We start from the raw sequence: 20,874 nt of genomic DNA, 5'->3' as shown, positions 1-20,874 counted from the left end.
GGCTGTGACGCAGAGGCAGTGTGATGCTGGGACTGCGCAGTTCTCATGCAGAGGCTAACACAGTGAGACGCAGAGGGGGCAATAGGTCCTCTCCTGGATCAGAAACTCGTCGAGAAGTGTCTGTAAAATTTCTCAAAGAGAATCCTCTTCTATTTCGTTGGTTGTATCTTGTACATAAGATTTTTGGTGAAGAATAATAAAGAAACCCTCATTCGCTGCACCTATTTTCCCACATTGGGTTTTTTTGGGGACAATTGTCCAAAAATAACTATGTTATTGTGGTTATACTTGTGCTAGTATTTTTTTTTGCATTCACTTTCCGCAGTATTTTAATTGTGAAGGCTGCAATAGAATTTATTTCGATATTTGATGTAGAAACACTATGAATAACTTATTTACGATTTAATAAGTATAAGAAATAGTATTAATCATTGCAGTTAGATTTCTATTTAGAAATTTTCACATGGTATCGGAGCAAGGTTAAGCAGGAGTGCAGATAGGAAGAGCCAGCGTTAAAGACAAGGATGGAATTCGAAATTACTGCATGAGCAGAAAATTGAATCCCCAGAAGAACTGCGCAGTCCATCCTAGGAGGGCAAAATTATTATGAGAAAATCTCTCTCTGAGAGAGTCGAAAGAGAGGAAGATTTCCAAATTGAAGTTTGCTAGTGACAAAGGTAGCGACGTAGAAACTTCGAGAGTCTGTGGTCACTTCGACATGGCTCTACAAGATCAAACATGGAGTTGATGGGAGTGCTGAGAAATTCAAGGCCAGATTTGTAGCTCGAGGCTTCTCTCAAAAGTAAGGAGTAGACTACGATGAGATATTTTCACCAGTTGCCCGATATACGCCTCGCAAGGATGGAACCTTCATCAGATAGATGTCAAAACTGCCTTCTTGCATGGTTCGCTTAAGGAGGAAGTATATATGGAACAACCCAAGGGGTTTGAAGTTCAAGATCGTGAGACACATGTATGCAGGTCGAAGAAAGCCCTCTATGGGTTGAAGCAAGCCCCTAAGGCTTGGTATGAGAGGATCGATAACTATCTTATGAAGCTGGGATTTACAAGAAGTGATGCTGACCCGAACCTTTACTTTAATGTTGAAAAGGACAAACCTCTCATTTTGGTCCTTTATGTGGATGATCTCTTTCTAATAGGTGACGACCCTCTCATTCATCAATGCAAGAGGGAGTTGGCTTTCGAGTTCGAGATGAAGGACCTAGGATTGATGCATTATTTCCTAGGGTTGGAGGTCTGGCAAAATGCAGGTGAGATTTTCCTTTCTCAGGGAAAATATATTGTGAAGCTACTTGAGAGATGTGGGATGGTGGACTGCAAGTCCGTGACTACTCCGATGGAACTCAACTTTAAGAAGCCAATGATGCTTGGGAGCGGGAGCGGGAGCGACCATTTTCAGAAGCTCCCGGTTTGGGAGCAAATCCGGGAGTGATTTTTTAAAAATATATATATTTTTTTATATTTTTTAATTTTTGATACATATATGTCAACAAAAAACATGTAGAATGATGAATTAGACATAAAAAACATAAAAAAACATAGATTGATCATTGAACCATATCACATCAATCATCTAGAAATTATAATCGTCATCAATCATGTCCACAAGTTAGTAAAATACATATTACAACTGCAACATATTGAGTCTCATGAATCATGATTCATCAAATTCAATCTTAAAGTTTCAACTTCAAGCTTTCAAAATTGAAAATTCAATAACATTTATCATCATTGATCACCAAAGTTGTACTTGTAAGCTAAGTTTAACCATTACAAGAAGTAATATCTAAGATATTTCTAAGTCCTAACTTCTAACTGTTACCATGATATGAAATGTTATAAATTTATAAAATGAAACATGAATAATGAAATGAAATGAAACAACTTTAGTCTTTCACGAAGCATCATATTCATAATTCACAATCATTACCAATGAGTTATAATTGCCAAGGCCCAACTTCAAACTTCAAATTTTCATTGTCACAGTGATATATTGTTTACAAAAAATATCATTATGATATGAAAGAGTCAAGAGTCAAGGACTCAAAACTCAGCAGTTATGAAAACTAAAGTCTAATAGAAACTAAAAAAGACAAGTAAACTGTAAATCTACATGTGGCCCTTGCCACGAGAGTCTCCAGGATTATAAACAGGTCGTGGTGGTCTTCTAGGAGTCTCCCGCACAGACCGACGACCAGAACTAGAACCTCCACGTGAGGGTGTAGATGGAGGTGGCGACAGCAAAGGAACAAGACTCGGATCTCGAGCACTGCTACTGGATGGTGGAGGTGGAGGTGGAGGTGGCATGGTTGCTTCATCTTCATCCCTTACAAGTTCCTCTTCCAGTTCTTCAATATGTACAATGCCATCCTCCAAATTGTCATCCTCTGGGTGATTGTCCCAAATTTTATATGTGGGATCCTCATAAGCCCGATCACAGTAATGACTCAACAACCTCAAGTTGTAGTGCACATAAACCAAGCTTTCTGCTCGGTTTTCATTGAGTCTGTTTCTTTTCACATTATGTATGTAGCTGTAGGTGCTCCAACACCTCTCTGCAGAAGAAGTATTTACAACCTGTGAAAGAACTTTTTTTGCCAATTTTGGCAAAAGTCTGTGGCCGCCATATGTTTCCCACCATGTGAGAGTATCAAATCTATCTCTGTCGTCCATTGCATGGAAGTTACCATACAAACCAGTGCCACTGAAGTATCTGCCTATTTCAAGGCGCACAGCTGCACATTCCTCCCTGTCAGGTACCAACTTTTCTAATGCTTCCAAATATCCTTTAGTTACCTCTGGATCTAAATGGGGTTTGGTCCTAACCCCACCCCCTGCTGCAGGTTGGCCCAACCAAGATGTAGAGTAGTATTTTGGCGTAAGGATATACGCCAAGCAATGTAGTGGAAGATTAAGCCTATTCCACCGTTCACACACACAATCATGAATCAGTTTGTACAAGTTGGGATCTCTATTATGAACAATATCTTTTATTTCCCCCAACATGGTATCCATTTGCTCATACACCTCGCCAATCACTGGTTTGTCTGTATCTGCAAACCGAATCATGTGATAAATTGGCTTGGTGAAATCCAATACTTGCCTCACACTTGTCCAAAACTGCCCATCAAGAGCGGCCTCCTCCACCATTTCAAAACCTCCCATGTCAGCTGCATTTGTAGCCCTTTCCTTTAATACCTGCCAATGTGGACTTGATACCATGCTAGCTAATGCCTCTCTTACCTTCAAAAGGCGCCTGAAGGTGAGGTAATAGCTACCAAATCTGGTCTTCGCAATCTTCAACAACTCCAATCTCGAGTGACTGCGGAAAAGGCCATGGGTATTGCTATGATTTGTAATAAATTTTATCATTTGTTTGCCTTTCTTGTACAAATCACCAATCCATTGTTATTGTTCATTTTTGTTCTTGACAATATCATGCAACAGAAGGTTCAATGTGTGAACCAAACATCCAGACCAAAATATGTTGGGGTATTTATCCTCAATAATTGCTCCTGTTGCCTTCCAATTAGGAGCATTATCAGTGATGACTTGGATGACATTGTATGGGCCAATACGGTCAATTGTTTCAAGTAATGCTTCTGCAATGTTGATGGCGGTCTTGAACTTGTCTGAGTAATCATGTGCAGTTAGAAAGATGGGACCACTAACAGACACAGCAAGAACACTTATCAATGACTTGCCTTTTACATTTGTCCATCCATCAGATACAATGGACACCCCATGGTCAGTCCAAGAACTTGTCATTCTATTCAAAGAATGTGATATTTTTGCTTTTTCATGATCAAGACCAACGGTTCTTGCCTTGTCATACCCAGGGCTCTTGTATCCTTTAGGGGCATCATTTATGGCAGAAACCATTTCGTGCCAATAAGGTGAGCGAAGAACATTGAATGGTATCCCACATGCATAGAGAAACCTGTAAACCTTTGAATCCACATCATTCCTACACCCCTCATCAAGGAAATTTGATATGGTTCTATGCCTTAAAGATGATGACCCTGTGCTTCCATATCCACTGCCTTGGGAGGATGCTGAAGGAGTTCTTTGTGATTGTGAGCTTGGTTCAAAGAAACCCCTTGATTTTTTTGATCTGTATTGGGCTTCCTCCTCTTCCCTTATGTATTTGGCTCTATCCGCTGCTGACACCGCTGTACAAGTTTTGATTCCTATTTGTTTGTCTCCATCCCATGGCCTTTTCCCGCAGAGGTGTCTTCTAGCACGGGTGTATGAACCTGTGTAATCAGTGTTGCAATGGGGGCAATGAAATTTAGTGGTTCCATCCCCTCTCCCTGTTTCAGCCCTGTTAACATATTTCCACAATGGAGTTTGGTCTTGTTTAGTTTTTTGAGGGTCATGTTCACCCTCCTCCAGCTCCTCCTCATCGGGGTTTTCACCAATTTGACTTTCTCCAGCTTCTTCATCCCCCTCTTCAGTTTGGCCCCTCCGTTTCCTACTCTTCAGCACCATAATAACCATAAAAGGGACCAGGAAGAGGAAAATGCCAAGAAATATAGTCAGGTCCATGGTGTTTGATGTTTGTAGGGTTTTGATTCTTGAATCTGCAAATTAATTTAATTTATTGGGATTAATTGATTTAATTTATTAATTTAACTTAAATTCATGATTTTTAAACTCAATGAACTAAATTACTACCTAACTAAATTAAACTAACTAAACTAACTAAATTACTAAGTTACTTACCTCTGCAGGCTTGCTCCTCGCTCCTCGGCACTTGCTCCTCGCTCCTCAGCACTTGCTCCTCGCTTCTCCTTGCTCCTTTGCTCTTGCTCTTGCTCAATGAAGTGATAATGAAATTTTTTTAGGCCCATTGGGCTTTTAAAACAATTTTATTTTTATTTTTTATTATTTTATTATTTTTTTGTTTGTTTATTTGTTCTTCGCCGGATCGCTCCCGACGCCCGTCGAAATGCTCCCGGAGCGATTTTTTAATGCCCGGGAGCGATCGCTCCCCGATTGCTCCCGAGCGTTAAAAATCGCTCTGGGAGCGACGGAGCGACCGTTCCCGAAAATGGCAGGGAGCGCAAATTTTTTTTCGGGAGCGCGCGTGCACTCCCGAGCCGCTCCGGAGCTCTCCCACCCAGAGCGCGATTCGGGAGCGGGTTCGAGGGGGGGGCGCTCCCCCACAACTATGTAAGAACCTATGTGGAAGTGCTGTTGGGCTTGAATTGGCAAATCCATTGGTGAATCCTACCGAGTATCGTCAACTTGTGGGAGCTCTGATGTTCTTGGTCAACTCCCGTCCTGACATATGCTTCGTTGTGAACATGTTGAGTCAATATATGGTCGAGCCTCATCACATTCATTGGATTGCTGCCAAGAATCTCTTGAGATATCTCTGAGGCACTATCCACTATGGTCTGAGATACACTGCCAGAGATTTGAGGCTACATGGATATTCAGATGCTGACTGGGTTGGCATTGTGGTGGATTGTAAGAGCATGTCTAGATGCTTCTTCTCTTTGGGGTCTGCTTCTATATCTTGGATGAGCAGGAAGCAGAAATTGGTTGCACTAAGCACCGCCGAGGCCAAATACATTGCTGTGAGTATGGCTTATTGTGAAGCAGTTTGGTTGAGGAAGCTCTTCAGTGAGCTATTTGAGCACGTGCTAGATATGACCGTGATCTTATGCGACAACCAGAGTGAGATTCGTTTATCAGAGAATCCTGTGTTTCACGATCGCTCCAAGCACATTGATATCAAGTACCACTTTATCCGGGATATGGTACAATGGGGAGCAGTTAGGGTCCAACACATCAGGACAAATGAATAGGTTGCAGACATTCTCACGAAGCCTCTCGGGAAGGTCAAATTGTTAACCTTCCGAGAGAGACTTGGAGTCGTGGAACGACCCTCTTATGAGGGTCTTGTATGAATTGAACATAGAGCTCTGGGAGCTCTTGGGGGTGTGGGGTACTTTTTGGAGCTAGTTATGAGTGACCATAGGGTGAGTGGTTAACCTTCCCCTAGTGGTGCACTGGATATTGGGTGAGTGGTTCATTTTCCCCTGTGATACCCCATTATGGTTGACATGTGTATAGGGTGAGTGGTCACCTTCCCCTACCCGGACACATGCATGCAGGGTGAGTGCTTCACCTTCCTCTACGGTTGACATATGCATAGGATGAGTGGTTCACCTTCTCTTGTGACATATGAGCAGGATGAGTGGTTCATCTTCTCCTATGTGATATGAGCAGGATGAGTGGTTCAGCTTTTCCTGCTGATGCCCCGACACATATCCTACCCATAGAGTCCGGGACTCATGGGAAGTACCTCTCATCTGGCTAATGAGTTGGGAAAAACTAGTTAGGGACCATAGCACTACCAATGGAGGCATACTCCCTATGACTAGGGTGCATGGTGTTCAACAAATTGATTTGGGATCAAGGACTGACTTTAGTCAGTGGAGAGTGGTATGATACACTCTCGATCACTTCTTCTTCATTATTACTTCATGGTTCAACAGAGCAAAGCAGTGATGGGATGATGGTACAAGATGACAGGTTGGCATGATGATGGATTGGCAGGTGGAATTCTCCTTAGTTGAGAGGGAGTGTTAAAATTGGCAACTAGGGCCAAATTCCACCTTAGGACAACTCATATGATGGAGATGATTAATGCATTGGATTTCTCTTTCGGAGAGGTACAGTTTTGATATAAAGATCATCTCATTCTGATAAGCAGAAATGGAATTATGAATTTATTTCTCCTATGGAAAATTTTTCAAGGTCGGCTCTAGTCAAATGTAGGCTCATGAAGCCCAACAGATGTGTCTTTTCACCCTCAACGAAGTGTATAAATAGGAGAGACCTTTTCCTCATTTGGACATCATCTCATCACATCTTCTTCTCTCTCTTGATTGGGTCGTACAACATTGGAGGCATCTCTTCTTCGCACATGTGGCAGCTCCCTTTCTCTCTATACTTCGCACGTGTGGCAGGAGGCCAAGTTTTTTTGGGCAGAATAGATCGCAGATTTTAGGGCGTTGACCAGGGGTGATTTGACCAGCATTGACCTCGGTTTTTGGGCCAAAATTCCAATTTTTCTAGGCTGCATTTATTGGCACCGAAATCGAGGTTTTTGGGGATAGTTTGACCCGCGTTGACTTTAGGTTAACTTCTGTTTTGACCGCAGAAAATTACGGCAGACTTTATCTCTCCTTTGATTGGGTTTGACCAAAGTATTTGAGTTGATTTGAAGGCTGAATTGCACTGCTGATTGGAGGATGTTTTGGGGCAGCTTTGATGACCATTGACTTTCTGGTTAGGGATGATTCGACTGCTGATTTGGCAGATCTGTTTTGGGCTTATGTTTGTACTCTCTCTCTGCTGAACTATTGAAGAATAATAAGAAGATTTGATCAAAGTGTTTCCCCACATTGGGGTTTGTCCCTGGCATCCGCCACATCTTGTGTCTTCTTGCCTTGGCTTGTCTTATGCATATGATTTTATGTTCTATCTGCATTTACTCTCAATGTTTATAAGTTTATGTGATTGCTACTGGATATAATTGGATTTGTCATTGCGTTGCTAAAGGAACATTGAAGTAAATTGTCTTAAGCATAGAACATACCATTGTTATCTAAAATTAACAAAGGTAAAGTACAAAATTGAGAAAATATGCACACACACATAAAAATATGACACCGTTATTTTTGGACAATTTTCCTTGGAAAAATCCCGAAGGGAAAACCAATGCAACAAATGAGGGTTTTATTATTATTCAACAATTTGAGAAATTACAATTGTTTGCCTTTTGGCAAACCTTCGACAAAAACTAATCTCCTCTGGAAAAATAATCTAGAGACTAATTGTCTCCCTCTGCAACTCGATCTGGTCCTCTCCAACCACTCGCACTTCCTCATGCTATTTGCACCTTTGCCCAGAAATGTGCATTGGTGGCTCTGGTAAATTCGTACAGCCTCTGGGAATGGCTCCCTGCAAGTTGTTCTACCTCTTGTAGCTGCTAGACCCACTCGCTCTGCCTTCGGGATACAAATTCGACAACTAGCAACTAAAAAGTGGTCTCTCCGACAACTCACATTGGATAAATTGGCTAACTCACACTGCTAATTCGGCCTCCTTTTGCAAATAATCTAGCCTCCCTTTCCTGTCACTCTGACACTGGAAAATTCCTTCGGAATCCTGCTCCCATATCTTTGTTGAACCCATGCTTTTGATGCTTCTCTTAGCTTCAACTGCACCCTTGCTGAATACCTGCAACTGAGTAGTCGAACTGCTCAACTCACAATTGATTCATTGTCACTTCTCCAAGCCCTCCGACATGTTCTTATAATCTCTTGTTGGAGTCTCAACGACCACAATCACATCTCAATCGAAGGCTATGATCATCTTGACTCCGTTAGTTAACTTTTCCGGAAGTCTCTAGAGAAAAATCGACCTCCCTCAATTAATCTGATTTAATTAACCACTTTTCCTAAGTTAGACTTAGGAAATATTTAATTATGGCTAATTAATCTAATTGAGGGGTCTCTAAGGCTTTTTTGACAAAACCTTTTCTAGGTTTTGGAGATGCGATGTTCCTTAGCCTCTTAGACACCATAGAGACTAGAACACCTGTCCGCTGCTACTCCAAAAACTAGCACTCCCTCTTAGTGAGGAAGGTGTTCTCCACTATACCCATCTATTTCTTGAAGTAGACAAACTTTTCCCTCCCCAAGGCCTTTGTGAGTATATTTGCAACCCGCTGATTTGTGGGAACATGTTGTAGCCAAAATTGATCCATGCTGCTGGTGTCTAACATCTGTGATACTTCATCTCTTCACGTCTTCTAGCTGATCTGACTTCCTGTCACTGAAAATCATTGTGAAGAAAATGCTCCGGCAGTCACTGCCCACCATGCTACTATGCATATTCTGATCTCACACTGCTGATGCTCTTGCGTCGAAGTCTCTCTAGCTAGAATTGAACCTTGCCCTCTTGTTAATTTTAGGCAACAATGGTATGTTCTATGCTTTGGAGCAATTTTACTTCAATTTCTTTATTAGCCCAGTATCAATACTCAAATTAGAAATCACATCAACATGATAGTAAAATGTAGATAGAACATAAACATAAACAATAGAAGACAAGCCAAAACAAGAGGACACAAGATGTGGCACTAGCCAGGGACAAACCCCAATGTGGGGAAACCCTTGATCAAATCTTCTTTTAGTCTTCAATAGCTCAGCAGAGAGAGATAGTACAATTTACAATTCTGATAATTTATAACAGCAACAAAAGAGACCTAACCAGAAAAGTCAACGCTGGTTAGCAGGGCAGATTTGACCCTCAGCAAATCGGTCAACTTCAAACCACCTCTCAAAACAACTCTCAAAACAGTGAAATTTAGCCCAGTCAAAGTCTGGTCAAACAGCACACCTGCGGTCAGCCCTATCTACGGTCAACGTTGGTCAACAATCAATGTTTAGCCTCGATTTCTGTGCCCAGAAATGCCGCCTGCCCAAACAAAGATAACCCTTACAAAAATGCAGTCAAAAGAGGTCAACGCATGCTGGTCAACGCTTGGTCAAACTGTCCAGAAATTCGGTCTCCTGAAATTTCGACGCCTCTTGAAATTTTGGCCTCCTGAAATTTCGCTCCCCCGAAATTTCGGACGTGTGGAGAGAGAGAGGCCCAAAAATCTGTACCCAATCAATGAGGAGAGAGAGAGAGGTGTGAAGATGAGTGTGTCCAAATGAGGCTAAGTCACCTTCTATTTATTTGCAACGTTGAGGATGAATAGACGTGATTGTTGGGCTTCTGAGCCTACATAAGTTTGCTAGCTGACCTTGACAATTTGACCATAATCAAAATAAATTCATAACTCATTTGTACATCTCAAAATCAGATGATCTTTAGATCAATCCTACACCTCTCGAAGAGAGGATTCCAAGAAAAATATCAGCTGTCATAAATAAGATGACCCATGTGGAGTTTGGCCTTGGTTGCCAATTTTAACACCTCTATAACTGGCCAATTCAAATTGCTTTCATCCTTCCTCTACACTACTGCCATCCTTGCACCGGTGTGTACTGACCTCTCACTGATCTACTGAGTCACTGCAATTGGCTTTGCAACTATCTCTCAAGTGTCTGACTGTGCCTAGCCGGTTTTGCACTCTCTCAAGTAACTGACTGCACCTTGCTGACCTTTCAATCCTCCTGCTACTTTAACTCTTGGGCTCCCGTAGCAAAGGTAATGATCCAACTAAGGAACCATATACAACAACTGGATCTGATCTACTGATCAAGCCCTCCTTGGCTAGATCTAGACCTCCTTGTTGCTCCTCCCTAGGACCCTGCTTGATCTGGCATACTGGAGTGTCATACTCCTCCTCTCGAGGATAATGCTGCAAACATAGCGAATTCATCCTCCAACTTGGCAAAACAAATCCTCAATCTTTGTCGAAGCTGTTGTCTGCTTCCCCTTCTTGTCCTTCCTCTTCGGACATTGGTTGACGTAGTGACCAAGTTCACCACATTCGAAGCACTTTACCTTCGACATATATTTCTTCTTCTTCTCTCCTTCAGAGTCTTGTCCTTGACTAGGACCCTTCTTCGCTTTTCCTTTTCCTGCAAGAGCGACATTTTCCTCCTCCTCTACCTTCGGCCCCTTGGCACTGCTGCTAGTAGTACCCTTGACGAGACTGAACCTCAACTCTTCTTGAGTGAAAGTCACTCCACAAACTTTCCCAATTTGGTAGCTTATCTCGTCCAATAATCACTTGAACGAAAGTTCGCCATTCCTTGGTAAACCTGTTTAGCGCTATATGCACTAGTCCATCTTCAGTTGGCTTCTCCCCAACTGCTACAAGTTCATCTCTAACACCCTGAATTGTGGTGTGATAGGACATTATGTTCTCTCCCTTTTGCATTTGACCGTTCTTAACTTCTCCTTGGCAATCATCTTTCGACTCTTGGAAGGATCTTGGTATAGTTTGTCTATGGCGTCCCACATCTCCTTTGCAGTTCCCTTCTTTGCAATATGCAGGACGATATGATCCAGTACTTCGTCGAGGGCCTTCATCTTAGCCTTGGCCATGTCCTTCCTATAATCTGTAACAAAATATGTTAGTTTTTGTAGCATCGGATGTGTTCTAGCCACAAGGTTTGGTGGAGAGGCTAGAATACATGTATTCTCCAATACTCAAAAATCGTTTATGGAAATTCCACCTTGAGATGTCTTAATTAGATTTATTAGTCAATTTTTATTATTTCCTAAGTCTAAGCTTAGGAAATATGATTAATTAATCATAATTAAGTCATGGTGAGAATGTTCTAGAAAAGTACATGGATCGATTTCTAGTTAATTCTCGCCATCAATTAAGATTTAATCGTGGCATTGAAGTCTCAACGAAGGATTATAAGAAGAAGTCGATGGGGCTTGGAGAAGACACACCAAATCAGTTGAGCATTCGATTTTGCTGGGAAATCGATCTCCAGAGTCGCAACATTCAGTTGTTGGAGGTGATTCAGTGAGATCGAAGTAGTGAGAAAGGGGCAGAGATAGTGAGGTCGGAGGAAGCTTTTCCAGTTCCGATGAGTACATTGCAGAGAGGCAACGCAGAGGCAGTGCAAAGCCCTCTAGAGGAGATTTCCATTTTGTTGGGGAGAAGTTGAGACTCAGTGCCAGAAGCTGGATAAAGGTTCCAGAGGCCAGGAGAATCAATTTCCTAGACAACAGTTGACTAGACAGTGACAGGTGACGCAGTTCCGAGCTAGAGGGACGAAGTGACTGCGTAGGCTGACGCAGAGACTGTGCAGAGGTAGCAAGGGACAACTCAATTTTGAGCTGAGGTCAGTGTCAGATCGCCTGTGGAGTGAGGAATCTTCCTCACTAGTTATTTTTTGTCAGTTAACCTATGTTTGGATAGCCAGTTTGGGCATCCATGGTTTGTACTCATATTTTCACTACTGCATAATATTAAAACCCTCAGCTGCTGCACTAGTTTTCCAAAGTTGGGTTTTTCTGGGGACTTAGTCCAAAAATAAAAGTGTCATATTGTGTGTGTGCATCTATTTCTTCTAGCGTTTTTATATCTTCAGTAGTATTTTATTTATTGATTTGAGGCTTTTGCGATCTATATTCGCCATTCCTTGGTAAACCTGTTTAGCGCTGTATGCACTAGTCCATCTTCAGTTGGCTTCTCCCCAACTGCTACAAGTTCATCTCTAACACCCTGAATTGTGGTGTGATAGGACGTTATGTTCTCTCCCTTTTGCATTTGACCGTTCTTAACTTCTCCTTGGCAATCATCTTTCGACTCTTGGAAGGATCTTGGTATAGTTTGTCTATGGCGTCCCACATCTCCTTTGCAGTTCCCTTCTTTGCAATATGCAGGACGATATGATCCAGTACTTCGTCGAGGGCCATCATCTTAGCCTTGGCCATGTCCTTCCTATAATCTGTAACAAGATATGTTAGTTTTTGTAGCATCGGATGTGTTCTAGCCACAAGATTTGGTGGAGAGGCTAGAATACATGTATTCTCCAATACTCAAAAATCGTTTATGGAAATTCCACCTTGAGATGTCTTAATTAGATTTATTAGTCAATTTTTAATATTTCCTAAGTCTAAGCTTAGGAAATATGATTAATTAATCATAATTAAGTCATGGTGAGAATGTTCTAGAAAAGTACATGGATTGATTTCTAGTTAATTCTCGCCATCGATTAAGATTTAATCGTGGCATTGAAGTCTCAACGAAGGATTATAAGAAGAAGTCGATGGGGCTTGGAGAAGACACACCAAATCAGTTGAGCATTCGATTTTGCTGGGAAATCGATCTCCAGAGTAGCAACATTCAGTTGTTGGAGGTGATTCAGTGAGATCGAAGTATTGAGAAAGGGGCAGAGATAGTGAGGTCGGAGGAAGCTTTTCCAGTTTCGATGAGTACATTGCAGAGAGGCAACGCAGAGGCAGTGCAAAGCCCTCTAGAGGAGATTTCCATTTTGCTGGGGAGAAGTTGAGACTTAGTACCAGAAGCTGGATAAAGGTTCCAGAGGCCAGGAGAATCAGTTTCCTAGACAACAGTTGACTAGACAGTGACAGGTGACGCAGTTCCGAGTTAGAGGGACGAAGTGACTGCGTAGGCTGACGCAGAGACTGTGCAGAGGTAGCAAGGGACAACTCGGTTTTGAGCTGAGGTCAGTGTCAGATCGCCTGTGGAGTGAGGAATTTTCCTCACTAGTTATTTTTTGTCAGTTACCCTATGTTTGGATAGCCAGTTTGGGCATCCATAGTTTGTACTCATATTTTCACTACTGCATAATATTAAAACCCTCAGCTGCTGCACCAGTTTTCCCAAGTTGGGTTTTTCTGGGGACTTAGTCCAAAAATAAAAGTGTCATATTGTGTGTGTGCATCTATTTCTTCTAGTGTTTTTATATCTTCAGTAGTATTTTATTTATTGATTTGAGGCTTTTGCGATCTATATTCTATGAGGTGTTATCTTTCGGAGTTGTCGCATTCATATTTGTTGTAATCGTGATGATGAACCACGGAGGTTGGTTCAAAACGTCGATTACAACAAATATGAATGCGACGACTCCGGAAGATAACACCTCACATTATTTTATTTGTGAAGGTTGCAGTGTATTTAATTCGATATTTGTTGTAGCACATAACAAGTAAATTGTTTAATTAAATTAACAATTAGAAGAATTAACATCAGTTGTTGTAATAGGATTCGGGGTTAGCCGAATTTTCACATGGTATCAGAGCACAGTTGATTAGTTGGAGAGCTTAGTAGCAAAGAAAGGAGGAGTTTTGCTGTTCGGTGTGCACAACAAATCGAAACCCCGGAGGGCAACACAATCACTTTGCCAAGAGGCCGAGTTTCTTGAGGAGATTCGATTTTTTCTGAGTGAGGAACAAAAGAATTCGATCTCTCTAGATTGAGGGATTCTAGAGGCAGAGGGAACAACCTAGTACTTTCGCAGAGCAGAGCATTAGCTAGACGCAGTAGTTTTGCAACAATTTGCTAGTGTAGAGCTAGCGTCGGGTGGAAGAAGAGCACACATAGAAGGAAAATTTCTCTCAGGGGATCTCGAGCCTTAGAGATCTCTTTTTTTTCCAATTACAGATTGGTAGTTGTTATGAGCAGATTTTCTCACTCCAGAAGGGAGTGCGAATAGCAAATTCAACAACCGAGCAGAGGGAGATTTTCGAGGTTTATTTCTCCAGTTTTGAGTTTTCAGATTTTGCAGCTCTGTAGGGATGACCATACGAGATTGCCAGAGGAGGCCGTGCGAGTTAGCCATTATGCAGATATGGGTAGTAGATCGATTTCCAGTCGCTGGAGGAAGTGTGAGCTGTCTAGTGTGAGTTGCAAAGAGAGGAAGGGTCCCAGCCAGGGACTAGGCTTGAAAAGAGATAGTGGGGCACCAGATCCAGGTGGAGGAGGAGTATGAGACTCCGGTGTGCCAGATGGGCAGGGCCCAGCGCAATTGCAACAATGAAATTAGCCAAATCAATTCCGGTTTGTTGCAGCAGGACCATCACCTTTGCTACAGGAGCCCAAAGTATCATATTAGCAGGTTCAGTGTCAATAGACACAATATGTCATTAGACAGTTGCAAATCTAGTTGCGGTCAGTAGCTGGGAGAATTGCCGAGCTAGATGCAGTGACATAAGCAGTGTGAATTGCCCAATTCCAGGATGCAGGTGCAGTTCCAGCCAGAAGATTCCCAGTGTAGAGCTACGCTGTCCAGTTTCTAGTACAAGAGTAAAGTACGAGTTGCCAGGAGGGAGCAGAGAGATTTCCCATAGGGAGATCGAGACTCGGAGGGAGTCTAGTTTCAGAGGGAGCAACCCTATGGAAGCTAGTACTTCAGGATCTGAGGATATTAGACTCATTATTGCAGTAGTTGCAGCAACAGTGCAGAAGCATCAACATAGTAGTAGCAACATCAATATGAGTAGATCAGATTTTGCCATGTTTGTCGACATACATCCAGGAGTGAGGTGGGGAGATTTGGTTTTGTAGCCCTAGAGCACTATAGATGGGCAGGATCCTTGAGGAAGTCCACCTCTTGGATCAGTAACTTGCTACGAGGGCCCACAATATTCATTAGTAGGATGGATCAGTGGCAATAGATGTAGTCAGATGCTGAGGAGCGCAGTGTAGAGTGGGCAGCAGTGTAGGTGGCACAATGCAGAGTTAGCAACAACGCAAATTCCTCAGTGACAACGCAAATACTAGCAGCGGCTAGAGACTCGGGTGACAGATGCATCATACTGATAAGAGTTGATTCAATATTTAGGATGCTTTTCAGTTGCAGATGTTGCAGTTGCAACAACAACAAATGAAGAGAGAGTTGCAGTGCAGATGCAGTGTTCGCAGTAGTTCAGCAAGGTCAACAGCAACACAGATGTAGCAGATATCAGAGTTGCGCAGTGGTTGGTGGGCAACGACAGCTAGACATCAGTAGCGTGATAGGAGATGATGCAGAGACAGGGTGCTCCTACAAGATGTACAGTAGAGCACTAGAACACATTCCTTGCTAAGAGGGAGTGTTAGTTTTTGTAGCATCGGATGTGTTCTAACCACAAGATTTGGTGGAGAGGCTAGAATACATGTATTCTCCCTAGAATCATTCATGGAGATTCCACCTAGAGACGACTTAATTAGATTTATTAGTTAACTTTTAATATTTCCTAAGTCTAAACTTAGGAAATATGATTCATTAATCAGATTTAAGTCATGGTGAGAATGTTCTAGAAAAGTACATGGATCGATTTCTAGTTAATCCTTGCCATTGATTAAGATTTAATCGTGGCCGTTGAAGTCTCAACGGAGGATTATAAGAAGAAGTCGATGGGGCTTGGAGAAGACACACCAAATCAGTTGAGCATTCAATTTTGCTGGGAAATTGATCTCTAGAGTAGCAACATTCAGTTGTTGGAGGTGATTCAGTGAGATCGAAACAGTGAGAGAGGGGCAGATGTAGTGAGGCTGAAGGAAGCTTTTCCAGTTCCGGCGAGTACATTGCAGAGAGGTAGTGATTGCCACAGAGAGGCAGCGTAGAGCCCTCTAGAGGAGATTTCCATTTTGCTGGGGAGAATTCGGGACTTACTGCCAGAAGCTGGATAGAGGTTCCAGAGGCTGGGAGGATTAGTTTCCCAGACAACAGCTGACGAGACAGTGAGAGGTGACACAATTCCGAGCTAGAGGAACGAAGTGATTGCGTAGGCTGACACAGAGACTTTGCAGAGGTAGCAAGGGATGACTCGGTTTTGAGCTGAGGTCAGTGTTGGATTGCCTGTGGAGTGAGGAATTTTCCTCACTAGTTATTTTTGCCAGTTTTCCTTTGTTTGGATACCTAGTTTGGGCATCCATAGTTTGTACTCAGATTTTCACTACTGCCTAATATTAAAACCCTTAGCTGTTGCACTAGTTTCCCCAAGTTGGGTTTTTTCCGGGGACTTAGTCGAAAAATAATGGTGTCATATTGTGTGTGTGCATCTATTTCTTCCAGCATTTTTATTTCTTTCGCGGTATTTTATTTTTGAAGGTTGCAGTGTATTTAATTCGATATTCGTTGTAGCACACAAGTAAATTGTTTAATTAAATTAACAATTAGAAGAATTAACATTAGTTGCTGCAATAGGATTCAGGGTTAGCCGAATTTTCATTGGTACAACTACAACTACTGTCACAAACTCCTTCAGACCATGCTCATCCAAAAGGAATAACATCTTGGCCTTCTAGATGCCAAAGTTGTAGGCTCCATCCAACCTGCCTTGATCTCTGAGTCTGGTTGCGACCATCTCCTCTGAAAACTGCGAAACTCAATAAACTGGAGATCTAATGAACTGGGAAATCTCCTTCTCCTTTCGGAAAATCAACTCGGCCTTCTCCTCTGTAGCTCGCACTGGAAAACTACTACTGGGAATTTGCACCAACCTCAAGAACCTCTTCTGGAAATTCCCATTGCCTAATTCTTAACCCTTGGGCAACTCGCTCTACCTATAGAACCTCCTTTGACACTAGCACACACATTGTTGATCTTGAAAAACGCATTGGATCAAATGGTAGTATGATCTGGCAATTCATATGGCTTCAACTTGGCCTTTATTGTTGGAAGTTTCAGCCTTCCTTCAATAAACTAGCTTTAGATTTCAAGTAAAACAAATAAAAGAAAAGGAATTTTGGATTTTTATAAGATTTGGTGGTTGATGGTAGAGACTAGTGCTAAATCGTTAGGGCTAATGGGGTCAAGAAGAATATGTCTTTAAAATGGCCTATTTTCTGAAGGATTTGAGAAAGGAGGTAAAGCTATGAAAGACTCAGTAGCTTGCTTTCTAATTTAATTGAAAATAGAAGCCAAGATGCTACAAGGAAGGGGCCAAAACTGGATCCACCTTCAACTAGAAAACCAACTCTGACCTAGCAAGTGAAACTAATAATTTTGTTAGAATTCATAGATGATATATTAAACGAAGTACTAATTAACAACTATTAAATCAACAAAAGAGAAAAGAAGAGGAGTTACCTCACATGCAATACCCCTTCAAAGTGGTAGAGTTTACCCTTCAAATGAATTGATTTTACTAATGTTGCCTATATAGAAGACTTGACATCCAAACCAATCTTGAAAGCACAAAATAATAGCTAAGAGAGAAGACCCTAAACACAACTCCAATTCGCCTCAATGCTAGATATTCAACAAGAGTGTTATCAAACATTTCAATCAACAACAAGAAATGCTATGATGGCGGCCTCTTATATAGACTCTAGTGAGTAGGTTCAACAATTGTCCTGTTATAGTAATATTTTTCTCCTTTGATATGGCCAAGGAAATCATAAAAAGGACCTCTTTTCCTCTAACCAACTATGAGCACAATTGCAAAAATACATAAACAAATGAGGTAGTTTTGGCACATGTACAAACATCTCCAATTATAGAGGACCTCCCACCAAAAATATGAGGTAGATGGGTCAAAAGGGTCTAATGTTCTTCGTCAAAAAAACGCAACCACCTCAACGACCTCCTCAAAGCAAGATCAACCCTTGAAGCAAACAATTAACTAGCAAGGATGGTCCTCTAGGCCACATATGTGACATGTCGGGGCTCCAAAAGTGGTCAGCTCACTTAAAAATAGCTCCAACAGTTATGTGTCAGTCCTCCAAGGTGTAAGAATCTCGAAGATCCATGCCAACGACCTCCCTAAAGTCAAGGAAGGTCCAAACCACTCTCACGTGCCAAGGAAAAGCTCCAATGGTCCAAGAATATGCTCCCCAAGGAAACGAAAGATGGCCAGAAGGGAATCACCTAGGTCTTGGAGTAAGTAGTGAATCCTCCCCTGTATCTCATAATATATGGGACACTTGAAGACAAAGTGTTTGTGGACCTCAATCTCCTAGAGATGGTGTAGTTGGTAGATACTTTTGCAACTTGGGATGTGGTTGTTTGTCTTGATTTGTAGGTGGTGTGAGCAAACCCACAACTGTCTTGTTTTTTGTAGGTTGAGGCTCTGAAATGCTATTATGAATGATAGCAGAGTGCAGAGAAAGAACTGGTGTGATGTTTAAGACAATGACATTGGTGATTGAATGCTGTATGTTTTTATAGAAAAACACATGACCGTGTTTGAAAGAAATCTGTGGATAAAGTTCTGTAGGGAAGGCAGTGTGCTAAAACCATTTGAAAAATAATGTCTGCAATAAAGATGGAGATACAAGGTTGAATAGGATGTATGATGGCCGCTTTATAATGGAGGATGAATTACCCCATTGTATGGACTAAAGACATGTTATGCCTTTTAAGGATTTCGGTTGTATCATTATAGCTATGTAGCTCAGTATCTATCTATTCGACTTCTATATTATAGATAATAGCAGTGTTGAAAATATCGGTATCGGCAAAATATCAGTGAGGGTCCAGAAAATATCTTATCGACAATATCGGCGAAAATATCGGCAAATATCGGCAAGCATAAAAAATGCATAATATATTCATTTTTTTTCAGATTTCTACATATAAAGCAATAACAACATGAACTAAACACATTGGCACATAAATATGAAGAAGGCACTGATATATATGATGTCAAATAGAAATGATACATCAAACTTCAAAGGCGATACCAAATCTTGCTGATCCATGATAATTGTCCAATCAAGGACTCAAACAAAATAACATCACATATCCTGTTGATCCCTAATAGTGATAATTGTCCAATCAAGGACTCAAACAAAATAAGTTCACATATATAAAACTTTAGAAGTATTTCATCATCATGAGTTATAAACTTATATGTAGCAAAAGTTGCAAAACAAATAAAACTAGCAGCTATCTATCTGAGACCATTGGCCTCTCCCTAGCAGCTTTCTTTCTGTCTTGTTCAGCGATTGCTTCACGAGCTTTTTGTGTAACCTCTGCATTAGAAACCATACAAGGCATTACATCTGCATCATATGCAGAGAGTCTAGCCAGATGGTATTTCAATCGTGTAACCCCTCTTGACATCTTGGTCCCACACAAGTTGCATGATATATATGCCTGATTTGCCCCACCAACAGCCTCCCCATACTACCAAAATGGGTCCAAGGCTTTTGGCATATTTGACATTTGTAGTGAACTAATTCAAACCTAGGGCACAAAAAAAACAAAAAATTGGGATTAAACCCCCCAACACAAAATGAAAAAATAATAACTATAAGTAATAACCACCTCATTCAAAAAAAATTACTACATTATTTGCATTTTGCAATGTGAATGAAAAATGGCAAAAAGAGGGTGCATAAGAAAGTTGAAAAAAAAATGAAGCTTGCTGTCCAAATATGGAGAAAACCCTTGCATTGGTTCATGGGCATGAAAATCATAGAAAATGGAAAAAACCAAAGAAACAAAATGTTGGTAGGCAAAGAGGCAAGCAAGCATAACCCTAAATCTATGAAAAAATCATTAACATAGGGGTTTTTAAGAACATACCTGTTAATGGAAGAAATGAAGTTTGTCTCACTATTCTTCAATCTTTGATCCACAAAAAAATCTTAGTTGGTGGTGATAATCGTTGTTTGATCCTCAAACCCTCCTTGAAAACCACCGCAAAACTCTTCTCCTTCCTTCTCCAACACTTAGAGACAAAAATGAAGAAAAAAACCAAGTTTTCCTTTTTCTAGCCGCGGCAAAACACGCCCGGCGATATTTTCTATCGTTGTGCGATATTTTACCGATATATCGCCGATATTTCGGAAATATCCCGAAAATATCGCGATATTTTCTCGGCGATATTTCAGCTCGCCGAAAATATCGCGATATTTACGCTATTCGGCGATATTTCGCCAATATTGTCTACACTGGATAATAGGGCCCTGTTTAGGAACTAATTGTCTTTGATAATTTGTGGTTACAATTTTGTTCTTCAGTTCGGCAGATAATTCCATGGAGTAGTGGTAGTTGTTGAAGAATTTAATAAGCTTACTTTATATATTCTTCTTTCATTCTCTGTGCTTTAGTCTTGCTTTACCTAAAATTTTACTCAATGCATGCTGCAGTGAGATTCCCATTATTTTGTAGTTACATTAAGAAGATAGTGACTATAGCAATTGTTGATAGGCTTTACTTTTAGCCTTTTAAAACTATGGAAATGAGGAATATTTACGTTGCCTTCTTACGTTCACAGGAAGTAATGATCTTCTTGGTATCATGTAGTCAAAGTCCAAAGGACTGAAACTTGGTTGTAAATGTCTACATAGACATTTAAAGGTGTGACTTGTAGAGCACAACAAAATAGACAAATTTGAAATATCTCTTTCAACTTATTTATGTGCTCAATGACATGTATTTACGTGCTTTCGCA

At 41.2% G+C, this 20,874-nt stretch overlaps 1 protein-coding gene across 3 annotated transcripts in view; it reads left to right on the top strand.

Moving 5' to 3' along the window:
- Positions 1 to 20,874, top strand: part of LOC149261889 (uncharacterized) — a 347,563-nt gene that overhangs the window by 7,260 nt on the left and 319,429 nt on the right. The gene's annotated exons all lie outside the window — the stretch shown is intronic.

Source organism: Pinus tabuliformis, chromosome 6 (assembly GCF_031772625.1).
Source record: "Pinus tabuliformis cultivar Carrire ecotype Pingquan chromosome 6, CPIR1, whole genome shotgun sequence".
In the NCBI taxonomy this organism is placed as follows: Eukaryota; Viridiplantae; Streptophyta; class Pinopsida; order Pinales; family Pinaceae; genus Pinus; species Pinus tabuliformis.
Note: the sequence above shows the minus strand (reverse complement) of the source record. Positions and strands in the feature narration are given on the sequence as shown.